The sequence below is a fragment of the Mustelus asterias genome, chromosome 10 (genome assembly GCF_964213995.1).
Source record: "Mustelus asterias chromosome 10, sMusAst1.hap1.1, whole genome shotgun sequence".
Taxonomy (NCBI): domain Eukaryota; kingdom Metazoa; phylum Chordata; class Chondrichthyes; order Carcharhiniformes; family Triakidae; genus Mustelus; species Mustelus asterias.
Genome location: NC_135810.1, coordinates 95,814,931 through 95,833,367, shown reverse-complemented (window position 1 = coordinate 95,833,367; position 18,437 = coordinate 95,814,931). Strand labels below are relative to the sequence as shown.

Genomic DNA, 18,437 nt, shown 5'->3' with positions numbered 1-18,437 from the left:
GTCACTGCAATGTTGATTGAAAAATTCCAAAATAAGTCTTTGAGTGTTTGGAGAGTTCATTTAAAACACAAAAGCTTGGTATGATTAGCTGAATTTCAAAAAAAAAAGTTTATTAGTTTTCTGCCAATCAAAATTAAAAGTTATGAGATAACTATTCAAGTAAATCAATGGTGTTCAACACTAAATATAAACTAACAATATAATATTCTTTGAATGAATGCTGCTCCTTAAGATTTCCAAATATCTGCATCTGGACAGCTGTTCACTCACTGCAGGCCAAGAGCATCATTCTGGATGTCATCAGGACACTGCTGAGATCAGAATGTCACAGATAAGACAACATATGGCCCCATGGTTCAGTGAAGCCTCCCTGCAGACTCTCTAAGCAAGGCTGGAGGTACTGTTTCCCAAGGACGGCAGCAGGACTCTCTCCTGTCAGACCATGTGGGCTTGGATGTAGGTCTTCAGGAGAACTGCCCAGCAGCACAGAAAAATTGTGAACAATATGCTGTGATTCACCAGAGTAAGTGATATAGTCCACTCGCTGCAAAGTGGCACTCGTAAGGACATATAAATGGCCTACTCTTGCTCCTGTCTTTCTATCATGTCGTGTAAATGTATGAGTGCACAGGAATATGCTTCAGGATTTCGGATTGCAGGCCTCAGCAGCTTGTGCACTGAATGTGTGCCAGCCACTTCAGGCTTTCAATGTTTTATCAGTTGAAGGACCTCCTGTTTGTTAATCATTTTTTGGGAGGACTCGGGAGCTGGCATAGGCATACATGTTCCTAAACTGCTCATGCACCCATAGAGATGTTAATCAATCCAGTCTTTCTCCAGAACAATAATTCACACAACAGAAGGGAGAGGGCTATGATTGGAGGCAGCCTGTCCGACAAATGAATCCTTACCCCATTCAAGGAAGAAGCTGTAAAACTAGCCGGAGAAGAGCAGGACAATGCTTGTCCTGAAGGCGAGATAGGACTCCACCAGGAAGCCAATGAGAATGCCTCCAATGTATAGTTGTCAAATGCACCCTCAGAGTGAGACATGGCTTTAATAAGAGAGCCTGCTTGTGCATCCACTAAATCTTTATTTTCTCCATTCCAAGAACCGGCAAGAAAAAGGGGAAGCCCACAAGGGAGACCAGCCACTGAACCAGGCCCAACCCCACCTCTGAGGATGCTGCCTCAGAAGCCTTAGAGGATGCACTTTGATTGCATTTCCCTGCTCCCTCCACCAGCACAGAGACATTCCGTTAGGTGAGTGCACGTTCTAGAGTAGGCCCAGGGTCAAAATCTGGTAAGCACATCATTGACATAAGTCCACAGCTGATGGAAGAATTTACATTCGAAATCTCTGACTCTCGGAGGATTGTTGGAGGCCAGGCCCCTACTCAGCCCCAAGGGGCTGAAGCAGCCGTCACCATGCAAGTAGGGCAGGAGAAGCTGTGAACCCTTTCATTTCCCATCAAAATTCATATTCAGAGCTTTGGTTTCTTGAACCTTTAGTAATTCTGGTCTTCAATGTTTCATCTTAGAGGGAAGATCAAAGGATAAATGGATCCTGTGCTCAATGCTGTCTTTGTCAGAGCCCTTAATGCAGTGGAGGGGGTGAAGGAGGGAGAGGCGACGGCAAGTGCATCTCCAGCAGGAGGGACAAGAGGAGCCAGAGCATGAGCTGGAGGGTCAGGTGAAGAGACCTAGACAATGGAGGTGACTTTTGAGACCGAGGGTTTATTGTTGAAGAGTCTCCTATTTACAAATGAATGCCCTGTATGTTTGTGCTTGCTCCGAGATATGGTACATCACATATGCTACATTCTTCATGAAAACCTGATGACCTCTGGAGTTGAAAGTTACCCCTGCCAGTTGCTTAGAAGGTGACTGCAGTACTCAATTGATGATGTAATGAGGTGTTACAGAATGTAATTTCCTTCATTTAAAAGGAACTAAGTTCTAGAATCCCTCATCACAGCTTCATCTATTCTGCTGCAGGGGCCTGTCCTTTCTGTGGTGTTACTGCTCATAATATCTGGAATGAAAACAACTCTGTTGACTTTGTTCACTATAATTACTGGGTTGCTATAGAACATGTGATACAAAGGCATTGTTGATTTTCATCCAGAATTTTTAAATAGTTGCATTTGTAATTAAATTTTGATAGCCTGCTGTAACTGTTGACTGTACATATTTCAGAACAAAGTAATACTAATAATGGAGGATGAGATTTGGCTGGGTTTGGGGCAAATGATTATAGTTTGAGGTAATTGTGCATTACGTCTGTTGTAGGGTGTGGGACACCGTTCGGTAGCTGTTAATTAAATCTTCATAGACTTAAGTAGGTTAACTGTATGTATTTAATAAGTACAAGAACTATACAATAAAAGGTTCAAGCTCGGAGTGGTCTCCATGATTACTTGTGCACACAGCTCTCTCCAACATTAGACTGACTCTGAGGTGCGGGTCGTGTTCTCTTACATCATTGTGTCCTATTTTACCATTTTGATTCTAAGTGCTGGGCAAACTTGAAACTGGGAGTGTTTCAGATCCGACTTTTAGGCTCGTTCTGAGGCGCCCCCATACGCACTCTGCCTGCAAAAATATCAGCGATTCCGAATCTCGCTGCAGAAGCCTGTGGGCGGGGCTTAACACGCACAAAACTCTGCAGCTCCAATCGGTGCCTCCAATTGCGCATGCGCAAAAAAAAAGATAGAATTCTACTCCCCTGCCGGGCTGGATAATGCCTCCCCCTGGCCTCCACGGACATTGCTTTTCTCCCCCCCCCCCCCCCCAACATTACTGACCCCCTTATCCAACCCCACCCCCCGCCACCCAGAACAATCGTAGACTCCTCCCGCCTTCCCCCCTCCCCACCGTTCACAGGCAGAGTGGCAGCGGTTCCCACTTTCCCCCCACTGATCTCAGGCAGAGTGGCAACGGACCCCCCTTTCCCCCCCCCTCCCCCCACTGATCTCAGGCAGAGTGGCAGCAGCCTCCTCTTTCACCCCACGGATCTCGGGCAGAGTGATCCCCCCACCCCATCCCGGACCTTCCTGTACAAGGCCCCCATCTCCCCCTGACTCCAATGGCTGTATGACACCTCCCTCTCTCTCCCCTGTCCTCAATCATCATAGAGGCACTGATCCCCGAACTACCCCCCCCCCCCCCCCCCCCCCACCCTGCCAAACAACACACCTGCAAGTGCTCATTTGCTTTCCTCTCAATGCTAACAAGCAAACTGCATGTAACTTGCTGGAATGTTCTGCCAAACTGCCTGCAGCTGATCTGCCAATAACAAGGGGCAGCTCCATAAAAACCCCAAGGATGGACAGGGAGGCAGGCAGTGCAGGAAAAAGATGACCAAATGCCCAGCCCCCAGATTCATGGAAGATGACCCTGGGAGGCTGCAGAGATGAGGCGGGACACCCTCTTCCCCCCAGCAGGATGCAGACCCAGTGAGGCTGATAGCAATGCAGCCTGGGAGGAAGTTGCCGCTTCCGTCAGTGCCATGGCACTGGTCCCCAGAACGGGGGAGCAGTGCCGCAAGAAGGTCAATGACCTCATCCGGGCAGCAAAGGTGAGTGCTTAACCCTTTCTAGCATCTTCCCTCAAATTGCTTCCAGCCCCTGACCCCTAAGCACCTCCTTCTTACCTCCTCCCCGAAGAGTAGTACTGTGCTTGCCCTCTCAGGGCCACCACCTGATACTCTGCAGAAGTCACGCTATCATTTCTTTCATGGCTCCTTCTGTTCCTACAGGAAAAGACTGACCATAACATCCGAGAGAAGGCGCAGACAGGGGGCCAGATCTCCGGGCTCTCACCCGTTTTGAAGAGCGGGCGCTGGAGCCGTCCAGGGAAGGGGAGATGCGGGCTGTCAGCGACAGTATGGTCAGGCTGGAGTCAAGAAGTGAGCACCTGTCAATTCTCCACTCTATTTGAGGCAACTTCTAGGGGGCATGGGTTTGGGTGCGAGGCACAAGGTTTAAAGGAGATGTACAAAGCATGTTTATTTGCACAGAGAAGGTGGTGGATGCCTGGAACTCGCTGCCGGGGGAGTTCATGGAGGCAGATTCGAAAATGATCTTTAACGGGTGCCTTTACAGTTACATGAATGGAATGGGAATAGAGGCATATGGTCCCAGAAGGGTAGGGGGCTACAATTCAGATGGACAGGCTTGGAGGGCCGAAGGGCCTGTTCCTGTGATGTAATTTTCCTTGTGCTTCGTTCTGTGTTCAATGGAGAAATGTGGATCGAGTTTTTTGTATCCTGGATTCCTCTCCCTCCCTTGCACTTAACCTTTGTCCTGAGTTGCAGGAACAGATCCGGATGCCCTGGAGCCATCTGGCATCATGACCCCCACTGCGGCTCCCATCCATCCTGCCCCACACAGCTTGGATGAGTTCTCGGAGGATATGGGTGAAGGGACCTCCGAGGGTGGCATCGTTTTGGCGTCAGCTTCCACCTCACAACCCACCATCCCAGATACTGACACGTCGGTGGGTCCAGTTAGTGGTGAGGCTTCTGGGTGATCACAGGTGAAGGAGGGAATGTCCAAGGCCTCTGGCATGTGGGGGCCTGCTGGAGGTGAGGACTCAGCAAGCTCTAGGCTACAAGCTGGGCCTCTGAGATCACTTCTCCCTCAGCTGCTGGAGGTGCAGCAACAGAGCCAGGAAATGCAGGAGGGGCTGACGGCCACACTGGATCGACTGTGAGGATGTTGGGAGCAGTCCCAAAATTTTCAGGCGGATCAGCTATTGCCTGTCTTGCATTGTTCCCAGGCCAACACTGCAAGGGTGGCATCCGTGGTGGAAAGCCTGGGGCAGGGAATCCTCACCATGAGTGGCAAGCTCCACGTGATGGCCGAGTCACAGTAAGCCACAGTAGAATCCCAGAGGGCCACAGCTGTGGGACTCAATAGGATTCTCGAGGTTCTGCAGCCCATGGCTGAGAGGCCCGTGAGCTTGCAGGAGACCCAGCAGGACTGCACTGAGACACAGTGGGCTATGGCAGCAGCCATTGAGAACATGGTCCAGTCGCAGAGGGCTATGGCTGAGGAGCTGCAGAGCGTGGCCCAGTCTCAGAGGGTACTTGCTGCAGCCATTGACAGGTGGCCCATGACCCAGATCACCATCGCTGAGGGCTTGACCACCATGGGTAGGATGCAGGTGGTCCTCCAGGATTGGCAGGGCCAGGTGAAGCCGGAGCTTCTGGAACTCACTGCAGAAGCACCACCGTCCCATGGAGTGACCCAGGGGTCCACAGGAATCGCAAGGGAGGAGGAAGGGCTTGAGCCCGTTCCGGGGCCTTCCAGCCAGGAGACTGTGGCTGTGGCTACACCTTCTAACTCCCCCCCGCCCCCCCCCCCCCCCCTCCCTGACACTGGGGCAACTCAGGGGCAGCAGGATGAAGAGGGTGTCATGGAAACATCCTAGACACCTGGGAGCTGGCCAGGGCCCTCAAGGTCCAGGGCTTTCAGAGGATGCCCGCCAAGCGCATCACAGGCAACCTCCGATGTACATTCTGGGAGACACCGAGTCATGGTGGTAGGCCATGTAAGGGTAGGAAGTTATAGTTTCACCCGTGCCATCTTAGTGTAGGGCTGCACTAGTAAGATGGATCTTTAAGCACCTTAACATTTTCCGTTCACACATTTTTATGTTAGAACTTATTATTTTAACACTTTTATTGTCATCATTAAATATTTTTTCATCACCCACCTGTGACTAATTTGTCTCAGATTTGTCTCGAACAGGAATCCTCTTCCACTGATGGTCACCAGAGGGATGCTTCATGTTGATGTCAGTTGGGGAGGCCCCTCAATGCTGTGTCACTGAGAAAATGAAGCCATTGGTTCCCCAGAATCAACGAGCGATTCCCTCCCCTCTCCCACCCCACTTGCCCTGGGACCTGTATTGTGGTTTCAGATGCCTTACCCACTGCATTGACTTAGGCCCAGGTGCCAGCATGCATGTGGAGCTCAGAAAGGAGCCAAGCTAGTTTACACCAGGGCATCATCATAATGGTGCTTAGCGAGTCACCATCACCCTCCTGATTGCCAAAGCGTATCCGGGCCCACCACACTGATGTGACAATGTTGCAGGAGTTAGAAGGACTTTGGGGGGTGGGGAGGGGGTGAAATGGAACCCACGTGCGTAGACACAGCTCCCTAGTGAGTGAAGCACCTGGTGATCAGGGCGTTCCTAGCCGCCCTCACATGCCTCATTCTAGCTGCCAGCCCTCCAGTGCCTGGGTGGTGTTGCTGTGTGGTCCTCTGCCTCTTCCTCCTCCTCTTCCTCCTCCTGCTGGGCGGCCTCCTCCCCAATGATGCCCGACTGGTCGGCCTCCACATCCTCCTCCTCCTCCTCCTCCAATAGGTCACCTCTATGCTGTGCAAGGCTGTGGTTCACTCCAGCGGGGCTTAGCATTGCTCCCCACTTGCGGGGAGCTGGCGGCCCAACACTGCAGGAGTGAAGGGGGGGGCAATCGAGGCCCCCCAGACCGATCGGGCTGTGGAGTGTGAGAGGGCCGGTGATGCACTGTGCATGTGCCAATCTTGGCGCTGACAAATCGGTGCATGTGCAGTGGCCTACTCAGCGCTATGCTGCTGGCCTCTCCAACGAGAATAGGCCCAGTCCACTGATTTTCAGCGTGATTCCCATTGAGGCACTCTGCAGTGCACAGAGTGTGGGAGATTCATTTTGAAACTCCTGCTGAAAAAACCAGCGTGATTTACTCCAGTTTTTACGCGAATTCAACACTTAGAATTTTTGGGGGGAGAATTGCCCCCCAAATTTCCACATTCAGCTTTTAAGCCTTTCTTTAGACCTTCTGCTTGATGATTCTCCTCTGCTCCTTGAGCTCTTCTCAGGTCAGAATGCTATGTCAACTTCTTCTTTAACCTTGCAAGATTTTACCTTTCCTTTTGTGAGATTTTGGGTTTTCCATTCACTGTCATTACATTGTAAGGTATTGGATGCCATTCGGTAGGGCTAAATGAAGTTTTCATAGTCTTCAGTAGGTTAATTGTATGTATTTATTAACTGAAGAACTATGTAGATATATATACAGTAAAGGATGCAAGCTAGGAGTTGACTCCCTGCTTGCTTGTGCACAAGATCCTGCCCAACACTATACTCACTCTTAGGTGTCGGTCATGTAATCTCTTCCATCACTGTGTGGGCAGCACTGTACTGCACCTTACATTAACCCCATATGTGCTACACCCTTATACTACAGAATCGTTATGTGTCAACTTACCCTTAAAACATCAAAACAATTCTGCCAGAAGTTTCCAGCATTAATAAACTAGAAATGGGATACAGTAGAATTAATCATATTGGGTGGGATTTTCCGGCCATGCTCGCCCTGAGGCGGGAAAATCCCGCCCAAAGTCAACGGACCTTTGCATGGTCCGTGTCCTTTCTGCTACGATTCCTGTGGTGGGCAGGACAGGAAGATTCTGCACATTTTGTTCCATTTGAAGTAATTCGGCTTTAATCATTGTTTAGTGTTTTGAGGATGAAGTCCACCTCAGGCTACCAACACAAGTAATTTCTTAATTTGTGTGAAGCGCTTCATTTAGAATAAGATTTGAACTCCTCACATGGTGGGTGATATAGAGGCCCAAGGGAATATTCAGAAAAGGGCTTCTAGATAAATCTAATTGAAAGCTGCCTAGTTACTGCAATATGTTGAGAGAATTGGGAATTTTATCCAGAAAAGTGCAGGCTTCTAGGAGGTTTCATTGAGATTTTTGCATTAACTAGATAATCAGTTTTTGTGGTATTGACTGAGGGATAAATGTTGTCATGGAGGCAGTACAATGAAGGTTCACTAAATTGGTACCTGGGATGCGGGAGTCGTTTTATGATGAGAGGCTGAGTAAACTGGGCTTATGTTCTCTGGAGCTTCGAAGAATGAGAAGTGATCTCATTGAAATCTACAATTTTCTGAGGGGGCTCAATAGGGTGGTCGTTGGGAGATTGTTAATGTTAGCTGGGGAAATCTAAAATGTGGACTTAGTCTCAGGATAAGGGGCAATCATGCAGGAATGAGATGAAGAGAAACTATTCACTCAAAGGGTTATGAATCTTTGGAATTCTCTATTCCAGATGCCCCATTGTTGAACTCATTTTAAGGCTGGAGTAGAAAAAGTTTTTATTCCCTCAGGGAGTTAAGGGATAGGGAAAGCAGATGGGAAAATGGAGTTGAAGCCCAAGATCAGCCATGATCATATTGAATGGCACAGCAGGCTTAATGGGTCATGTGGCCTATTCTTGTTCTTATTTTTTTTGTTTTTATATTCAGGACACTGGGAATAACTCGCCTACTTTTCCTCAAAAACAGTGCCATGGGATCTTTTATATCAACCTGCTGTGGACCAGATGGTGCATTGTGTTCACCAGATTGTGACTCTGAAGCTACTCTAGAACTAGGTGTGTGTCTTTGAGTTGGTGGAGGGTGTGGGTGAACTGTGATAGGTCTTCAAAGATGCTGCCCTCAGGTTCCTCATGAGGTGCTTTTGGAACTGCAGTTGAGGGTCTAGCCCGTGGAAATCTTCGGCAGCTTCTCAGAGGTGTCTGAAAGAAAGGAGAGACAATTAGTGCATGGCAGATGACTCTGAAGGAGGAGAAATCACTCACGGCATGGTTATCTGCTGGGTGTTGTAGTGTAGGATCCTCACTTGGATGTGTGCTGCCTGACCTCACTATCAATGCAGAGGCATGGTCTACCTCCTCTCTGGTTAACTTTATGGCTTTGTCCTCAAAATCTGTGCGAACCTTGACCTCAGGAAGTCCATCCAAGTCTGGAACCTCTCCTTTTTATCGTGGTTCAACTTATCCTAAATTAGGATGGATGGAGAGAAGCAAGACACATGTGAGATTAGATGATAAGGATACCTGGCATGTATAGGTGGCCCTGGACAGGATTATGATGCAAATTCCACATGAAGATGTCTGGGTATATGAGAGTGAGTGGTGATGTCCCTTAAGGTGGCAGCGAGTGAGATCCTTGTGAATGTGCCATGGGCTTGTGAGTATGTGAGTTGAGAGTGATGGGATGGTTGACATACCCTGGTGGAACGAATGAGACCATCATCGTCTCCCTGCACTGGGTGGCTGACCACTACTACAGCTGCTTCCCAAGCCGAATTGGTCATCCTAGCAGAAGACCTGTGGCCGGAGATGGTGGTCTTTGACTGCATTCAACAGGTGCTCCAGTGAGGGATCTTTGAATTTGGGCACAGTATGCTTTCTGCCTTTGGGATCCATGTCTTCACTGGAGCTGCTGCAGAGAGAGCAAATGCTGTGCAGGGGCACTATTTAAATATGGCACCTGGAGTTGGCAAGCACTAAGGCCATGGCAAGGCAGGGAATCAGTTGCTGCCTGCCAGTGAAAGGTGTGTTTCCCATGGATGAATAATTAATCAGCTGCAATGTGAACTATTCAGTATGAAAGCCACCATTGTGGCCGGTGGGTGGAATGCTATTCTTCCCGTCCGTTAACGGGCTTCGCGTATTTCAGGGAAAATCCTGGCCCTAGTTTCTGCTACACATATCTTTAGCACCCTAAAAATAAGATCTCTGTGAAGTGAATCAAAATGAGTACATTCTAATACTCCATGGTAGAGTGCCTTCAATTCATGACTCTCCTTTTACAGCATGTCCATTGCATCACACAAGTACATTATTTTGAAATCTGTTCGACACCTCGTTACGTGCAGCACACTGAAAGATAAATATAAAGTACCCTTTCAGAGGTTGCTCATTGTGAAATAAAGAACATTCAGAACATAGTGTTCTAAAATGAGTCATTAAACCTAAACCTTGCAAAGGTATTTCCTGAGTAAATAAATATAATTTTCACAGTTATAAATCATCTGAAACTTTGACGATCAGTTAGCCTTGACATTCTCATTGGATGCTGGCCAAGAGCATAGCAATGCTTGTAATTTATCTTAACTGTGCTCTAACAATGTGAGAATGCTAACATAGGTTATAAAATGTACCCTGTTGCCCACCTTTATTCAATTAGTAGAACATTTCACGTGTTGTATAAGCTGCTGTATGCTGCCAGCTCATTAAAGCCGTTTACATCTTAGTCACGAATATGATCCGCTTGTATCACAAGGGGAAACATTATCTACGGGCTTTTGAATCTACGGGCACTTTAATGATGAAGGTTTGCACCTTTCACTTTTCTTTAGTGGTTAAGGTTTTAATTTGTGTTTCTTTTTCTATCTCATGCACAGTTGTTTTGTTCTTCATCTGCACTTACCAGATCTATTTTTGGGCTTGTATTATTGAAAGTTAAAATAAAGTCCACTGTTTTCAAAAAAGGAAACAAGTAACATCATAATTTGTTACACTTTGTAAACAATATGTTTATACATTTTAATCTGACAGTTCATCTTCTAATCAGAAAGCATACATAGACAGCATATGATAATTTTTACTGAGCAGAAGAGGTCATTGGCCGATTTAGCTTGCTAGCCAATTTTGGGTGCATTGTTTTAGGAGTGATGTCAGAATTGAAGTCGAGTGCCGTTTGATTTGATACGATTTGATTTGATTTATTATTGTCACATGTATTAGTATACAGTGAAAAGTATTATTTCTTGTGCGCTATACAGACAAAGTATACTGTACACAGAGAAGGGAAGGAGAGAGTGCAGAATGTAGTGTTACAGTCATAGCTAGGGTTTAGATAAAGATTAACTTAATACGAGGTAGGTCTGTTCAAAAATTTGATGGCAGCAGGGAAGAAGCTGTTCTTGAGTCTGTAGGTACGTGACCTCAGACTTTTGTATCTTTTTCCCGATGGAAGAAGAGAGCATGTCTGGGGTGTGTGGGGTCCTTAATTATGCTGGCTGCTTTTCCGAGGCAGTGGGAAGTGTAGACAGAGTCAATGGATGGGAGGCTGGTTTGTGTGATGGACTGGGCTTCGTTCGCGACCCTTTGTAGTTTTTTGTGGTCTCGGACAGAGCAGGAGCCATACCAAGCTGTGATACAATCAGAAAGAATGCTTTCTATGGTGCATCTGTAAATGTTGGTGAGAGTCGTAGTGGACATGCCAAATTTCCATAGCCTCTTTCTGCCAAAGAGTTGCACTAAGATGGTACCAGGGATAAGGGACCCTTGATTCCTAATATGTTGTATATTGTCCAACTAAATCCTAGGCAACAAAATTAAAATTTTAATCATAAGAGTTGTAGATCCAATTAGGTGAGAGACTGGCAATGCTGAACCCAATAGCTTTGTAGTGCCAACCTTGCATTGTCTACCAGCCCACATAGCGTTAATGCTTCCTGATATAAAGGAGGGCATTCGGGCAGCAGAGTGGGTCAGCGGAGGTTCAGCATAGAGCAGAGTAGAAAACACTGTAAAGAACAACTCAGTTGTTTCAGTGCCCCCAGTAGAAAATGTGCATCAGCAAGTTGTAAAGGAGAAAGATAAACAGCAGAAGATACTGAGGTGCTGCCAAAACATAGGAGGCTCTAACTTCACTCCCATGCAACATAAAGTTGACTTAATTGGAGCATTGTATGGGGAGAGAGCATTTCACCGAGGAAGCCACAAATTAATGATGTAGCTCTTTGAACACACCATTGAAGATCTCTTCACAGAAGAGATGCCAGTTGACCCAAGTACTGGTACTTCACCAGATCAAATAAAAACCACTCCCCATTCTTCTGCTCTCTCCTGACCTGCAACCAAAGAGCAACATGAGTGTTGAGCAGCTGGTAGGGTTTAAACTGCACGCAAACTTTTTCCAGGCGATAACAGGAGACTTGGAAACAATCAGCAAATTTGTAGTTTTCTGTCACGGATACCTGTTTCAATATGTTGCTAAATAAATTAAAATTAGTAACAGCAACCTGCAGCAGAAGAGACTGGGCTTCATGAAATATACAGCATTCCCTGAATACAGAGCATCATCAACAATATCCCATGTAGTTATTCAAAAGTCTGTACAATATACCATGGTGTTCATCAACAAGAAAGAATACCATTCAATAAATAGTCAAACAGCTTGAGTACTGCAAAGGAATTATGTAGATGAATGCACAGTTCCCAAGGAATAAGGAATAACTGTCATATATTAAGTAATTATGATTTGTTATTTCCTCACGAGGCTGAAAGTAAGTTGAAAAGTTGTCTCCTTGGATTTGCAGGTTATCCATTCAAGATACCTTTATTAAAGGGCAATCCAATTTTAAAATGATCTACTTTGGGAAAATGTGGATAGTTACAGATGTTGCCTGGAACAGTAGTGCTTTTTCTGCAAAAGTAAAGTACTGCCAATGCTGAAAATTCTGAGGTTACACCAAGTAAAAATGGGGTTATACTGGAGAATGTTTAGGGAAGCACTGGAGTACAAGTGGTAAAGGGCCATAGGGATGAGTGGGGCGGGGTCATTGGTTGGTACGAGTTGATATGAAGTTAGCATAAGGATTATAAAGAGACATGGGAGGTGGGTAGAGGGCATAGGATGATATGGAGAAGGGGCTATGATAGGGTGAGTTGGGGTCACGAGATTGCATGAGTTGGAATAGAGACATGGGGAGTGTATGAGGGATGAGGGCTAGAGAGCTGTTTCTTATTTTCTTGTTTTTATTGCAACTGGGACAAAGTCCCAGAACACTGAGGTGGGCTTTTTAACCAGCCTGACAGCACCCATGGCTGCCTCCACACTATTTCAAGAGATGGCACTCTGGCCCAACTTCGCGCTGTTAAACTAAAATAGCAGGATAATAACCTTCAGTACTGTATTATTGAAATGGAAAACAAAACAGCAGCATATAATAGCCTTCGGTACTGTAACAATGTCTCAAAATAAACTGCATAATAATTTTCTCCACTGTATCAAAGAATTAGAAGACAAAACAGCAGTGTAATAACCTTCACTACTGTTTCAAATTGTCAAAAGGAGAGAAAACAGTCGTGTTATAACCTTTACTACTGTACCAAGAAGACGAAACAGCAGCATTATAACCTTCTCTACTGTATCAAGAAGACAAAACAGCTGCATTATAATCTTCACTATTGCAGCATCAAAGAATCCAAAGGAGACAAAACAGTAGCATTATAATCTTCAAGGCTCATAAAAGAGCCAATGAGAAGAAGGAAACAAGCAAGAGGAGTTGTGAGTGGGAGAGTTGGGGAGTAAAGTGTAGGGCATGGATAGTTGGACAGGGAGACGGTGAGTGGGGTGGTTGGGTATGGAAGCAAAGAGTGGGATGGTCAGACAGAGAAGTGATGAGTGGGGATAGTCCAGATGAGAAGCAAAGAGCAGGGATGGTCAGGATACCCGTTGAGGTCACGAGGTAAAACAGAAGTGCATGATGGGACCTCAGCCGATTTCAGGACAGAGTCTCCTCTCCCTGGTTGCCATTATGGTTTCATACATTATAATGCCCAAATTTCTTTCTGTGACACATGGTTTGGGAAGCCCTATCCATCATCGCCATGGCACTTTATTGCTCCTATGCCAACTTAGTGCCAACCTTTTATGTGAATCTGTTTATGGGCACGTTTTTGCTTCACTCCCCTCCTCTCAATCTGTAACATATTACAGGGCTGATATAACAAAGATTTTATTGATTGGAGTAGTAGGCCGGAATTTTACTGCCAGGAGTCACAGTGGGTGAGGCTCGCAGAACGGAATTTTCCATTGGCCTTGGGCAGGATATTACAAGCCTCACCTGAGCTCTGCAATCTCCCACGAGTTAGATAATAAGCTTATCTTTTATTCTTCCTACCAAAATCAACTATTTCACATTTGCCCACATTATACTGCAAGCAGGATTCTCTGTCCTCCAAGCCTCGTGTTTCTCGGCAGTGGGAGGTGGCATGTCATTCACTGGTGGTGGGATTCTCTGTCCTGCCGCTGTCAATGGGATTTCCCACTGAAGTCACCCCATGCCACCAGGAAACCCATGGGCGGGGGTGCGCTGCTGGCAGGACCAGAGAATCCCACAGCCAATGAATGGCAAGAGATTCCCACCCTCTGTTTGCTACAAATTTGCCCAATCACTTAACCTATCTATGTCCCTTTGAAGCCTCTTTAAGTCCTCTTCACAACTTAGTTTCCTACCTATCTTTGTGTTGTCAGCAAATTTAGCAACCATACCTTCAGTCCCTTCATCTAAGTAATTGATATAAACTGTAAAAAAGTTGAGGCCCCAGTACTGATCCCTGTGCCACAGAGAACACTAATGAAATCTGAACATACAAAATTCATGAAATGGAGAAGGTCAGCTCATCCATCAATGCAGTTCCATACAAAGAACAAAGAACAAAGAACAGTACAGCACAGGAAACAGGCCCTTCGGCCCTCCAAGCCTGTGCCGCTCCTTGGTCCAACTAGACCAATCGTTTGTATCCCTCCATTCCCAGGCTGCTCATGTGACTATCCAGGTAAGTCTTAAACGATGTCAGCGTGCCTGCCTCCACCACCCTACTTGGCTGCGCATTCCAGGCCCCCACCATCCTCTGTGTAAAAAACGTCCCTCTGATATCTGAGTTATACTTTGCCCCTCTCAGCTTGAGCCCGTGACCCCTCGTGATCGTCACCTCCGACCTGGGAAAAAGCTTCCCACTGTTCACCCTATCTATACCCTTCATAATCTTGTACACCTCTATTAGATCTCCCCTCATTCTCCGTCTTTCCAAGGAGAACAACCCCAGTCTACCCAATCTCTCCTCATAGCTAAGACCCTCCATACCAGGCAACATCCTGGTAAACCTTCTCTGCACTCTCTCTAATGCCTCCACGTCCTTCTGGTAGTGCGGCGACCAGAACTGGACGCAGTACTCCAAATGTGGCCTAACCAGCGTTCTATACAGCTGCATCATCAGACTCCAGCTTTTATACTCTATCCCCCATCCTATAAAGGCAAGCATAAAAATGCCTTCTTCACCACCTTCTCCACCTGTGTTGCCACCTTCAAGGAATTGTGGACTTGCACACCTAGGTCCCTCTGTGTTTCTATACTCCTGATGACTCTGCCATTTATTGTATAACTCCTCCCTACATTATTTCTTCCAAAATGCATCACTTCGCATTTATCCGGATTAAACTCCATCTGCCACCTCTCCGCCCAATTTTCCAGCCTATTTATGTCCTGCTGTATTGCCCGACAATGCTCTTCACTATCCGCAAGTCCAGCCATCTTCGTGTCATCCGCAAACTTGCTGATTACACCAGTTACACCTTCTTCCAAATCATTTATATATATCACAAATAGCAGAGGTCCCAGTACAGAGCCCTGCGGAACACCACTGGTCACAGACCTCCAGCCTGAAAAAGACCCTTCGACCACTCCCCTCTGTCTCCTATGGCCAAGCCAGTTCTCCACCCATCTAGCCACTTCTCCTTGTATCCCATGAGCCTTAACCTTCTTAACCAACCTGCCATGTGGGACTTTGTCAAATGCCTTACTGAAATCCATACAGACGACATCCACGGCCCTTCCTTCATCAACCGTTTTTGTCACTTCCTCAAAAAACTCCACCAAATTTGTAAGGCACGACCTCCCTCTTACAAAACCATGCTGTCTGTCACTAATGAGATTGTTCCGTTCTAAATGCACATACATCCTGTCTCTAAGAATCCTCTCCAACAACTTCCCTACCACGGACGTCAAGCTCACCGGCCTATAATTTCCTGGGTTATCCCTGCTACCCTTCTTAAACAACAGGACCACATTCGCTATCCTCCAATCCTCAGGGACCTCACCCGTGTCCAAAGAAGCGACAAAGATTTCCGTCAGAGGCCCAGCAATTTCATCTCTCGTCTCCCTGAGCAGTCAAGGATAGATGCCATCAGGCCCTGGGGCTTTGTCAGTTTTAATGTTCCCTAACAAACCTAACACTTCCTCTCTTGTAATGGAGATTTTCTCTAACGGGTCAACACCTCCCTCCGAGACACTCCCGGTTAACACGCCCCTCTCCTTCGTGAATACCGATGCAAAGTATTCATTTAGTATACCATGATGGTCAGAGCATCACACCTAAATGCTTCCTGATAGCCTCTCGCTGCCTAAACACACACCCACCTAAACCCGAGGAGAAGCAAGAAAATAAAAATAATATCCAGGCCCAATAAGAAAGGGACTTATATTTTATATAGTATCCTTCATCACTCTAGAATGTCCCAAAGTGATTTGCGGCCTGTTAAATATCTTTGAAGTGTAGTTACTGATGTAATGTAGGGAACATAGCAGCTAATTTTCACATATCAAGCTCCCACAAACAGTAATGTCATAATGACCAGATCAGTGATGTTGATTGAGGGATAAATATTGGATCAGACACCAGAAGAACTCTTCTTTCCATGCAAAATATTTTTGAATATTCTTTTAAAACCATTCTACTTTTTTCATTAAGAATGTGAGAGTCATAGAATCATAGAGCACCGAAGGAGACCACTCACCCTACTGGGTGGCCCACCTTCATCTCAATGGGCCACAAGATTGAAATCAGGTGTGTCCTCTAACCATGACCCTATGAATAATATTAGATACATTTAATACACTCTGAATATTTCATAAGTCAGATAAATTGATTAATCATTTATATATTAATAGAGCTATCAGCAAATTCAAATTGTAAAAACAAGAAAAAGATTTACACTTTGGATGCAGAGGAAGCATTTGGCCTGTTGTGTGCAATCAGCTTGCACTTCACTTGCCCTTGCTTTACGCGCATGTCACTTCAGTCGTTCTGGTAGGAAAAAAACTACATTGATGGAAATCACTGGAATGTAGCAGTCCTGTATGTGGGCAATGGTCCACAAAATGTCTGGTGGGCTGCACTCAGAACCCACACGGGCCACATGTGACCCCCAGACTGCAGGTTGCCCACCACTGTTTGAAAGTGATCATCATGCCTGTTATCATATTTCACTCGCTACTAATATGAAGTCAACTGGAGTGATTGTTGAATGCCATGTGACTGATATTTATTTGTGTCAGCAGGATATTGGGGCAACCCCTTGTGTCACTTCCTTGTGTTCTGCCCTCAACTCAAGTCCATCAAATTTCATGTTTGTTTTGCAATATCTGTTTAAATATTGGAGTTGAAGTTATCCTGTGTGAGTTGTCATTTCTCCCACTCATTGGTCATGAATCCAGAAATAATAGGTTAACGTAGGGGCCGAGGTGAAAAATTCACTGATTGCACTTATTTTCAGGTTTTCTGGTTTGTAGCCAGATTGCACACCCCAGCCCTACACCCACACTGCTTCCAGTGCCTAACAATGTTAATAGCTAGCCCTATGTGCTAGTGCAATTAATAGGGTAGAGAATCAGGGCCAAGGAAATTCTTTTAGCTCTTTTTTATTACTCCTTAGCCTTATTATTTCGTAAGCTTAAACCTTTCCTAGAAAATCAATGGGCTAAACTTAAAACCCCTTCAGCAATGATTTCTAGTACATTTTTGTCAGTCAAAGCACTTTGACTGACCTGATTTCATTGATGTAATCTGCCTCAAAGGTTCAGCTTGTTGCATGTGCTGTCATGATTGTTTTTATACTTTCAAAAATGTGCCCAGCTGAGCTCCAGTATCCTTTTCCCAGCAGTATCACTTTCCCAGAAAATTAGAGTACCAACCAATTTGGGGATTATTTCGTAAATTAAAATTAACAAGTCAGTGATCTTTGTGTTCACTGGCTGTTAAAAAATGGTGATTGCCTCTGAGAGAGTTGAATGCAGCGGTCACCAAGCCCAACTTCAGCCCAACAAGAATATCTTGTGGTTTTCCACAGTGTCATTTTTTTGCACAGCTGCCTGTATCATTTTAAATTGGAGTCAGTGAGAGGCAGTTTTTGTACCGCATTTCGATACTTCCCAGGAACCAACTGAGATTCGCAAAACTAATTTTACATACCAGCATACATGCAGGGGAATTTCATCCCATCAATCTGAACTAGATCAAGTCCCAGAGGTGAAAGGTTGGTGAGTTAATTTTAAATTATGGAAGAGGAAATGTGCAAAATGCGAGTCAGATGGGTATACTGCAGCTTAAGGTTAATACAAATATAACTATAAATACTTATAAAATCAGACAGATCGATAATGTTCATATTTATTTAGTATAGAGTGAGAGTTTCTCAATCATGGAGAGTGAAATTGATCTGCGGTAGTAGCCTGATATGTACTGCCCGTTTTGCACTCCATCTGATTTTCCATGGCTCAATGATGGCACTCTCACTTCTGATTCAGAAGGTTGTGAGTTCAAATCCCTCTCCAGAAATGTGAGCACAAAATCTAGCTGACATTCCAGTGCAGCACTGAGGGAGTGCTAAGTTTTTTTTCAAGTTTAAGTTTATTTATTAGTGTCACAAGTAGGCTTACATTAACACTGTGATGCGCGATAAATCACACGGGAGGCAGGATGTACCCGGGAAATTAAGGCTTTTATTGCCAACAA

General features: G+C 45.7%; 1 protein-coding gene across 1 annotated transcript in view; it reads left to right on the top strand.

The window, feature by feature from the left end:
* The first annotated feature begins 10,138 nt into the window (after positions 1-10,138).
* The window catches only part of stard13a (StAR related lipid transfer domain containing 13a), a 577,401-nt gene continuing 569,102 nt past the window's right edge, over positions 10,139-18,437 (top strand). Inside the window, exon 1 of the mRNA XM_078222235.1 lies at positions 10,139-10,185. The gene's annotated coding sequence lies outside the window, so the exon portion shown is untranslated. The remainder of the gene's footprint in view (positions 10,186-18,437) is intronic.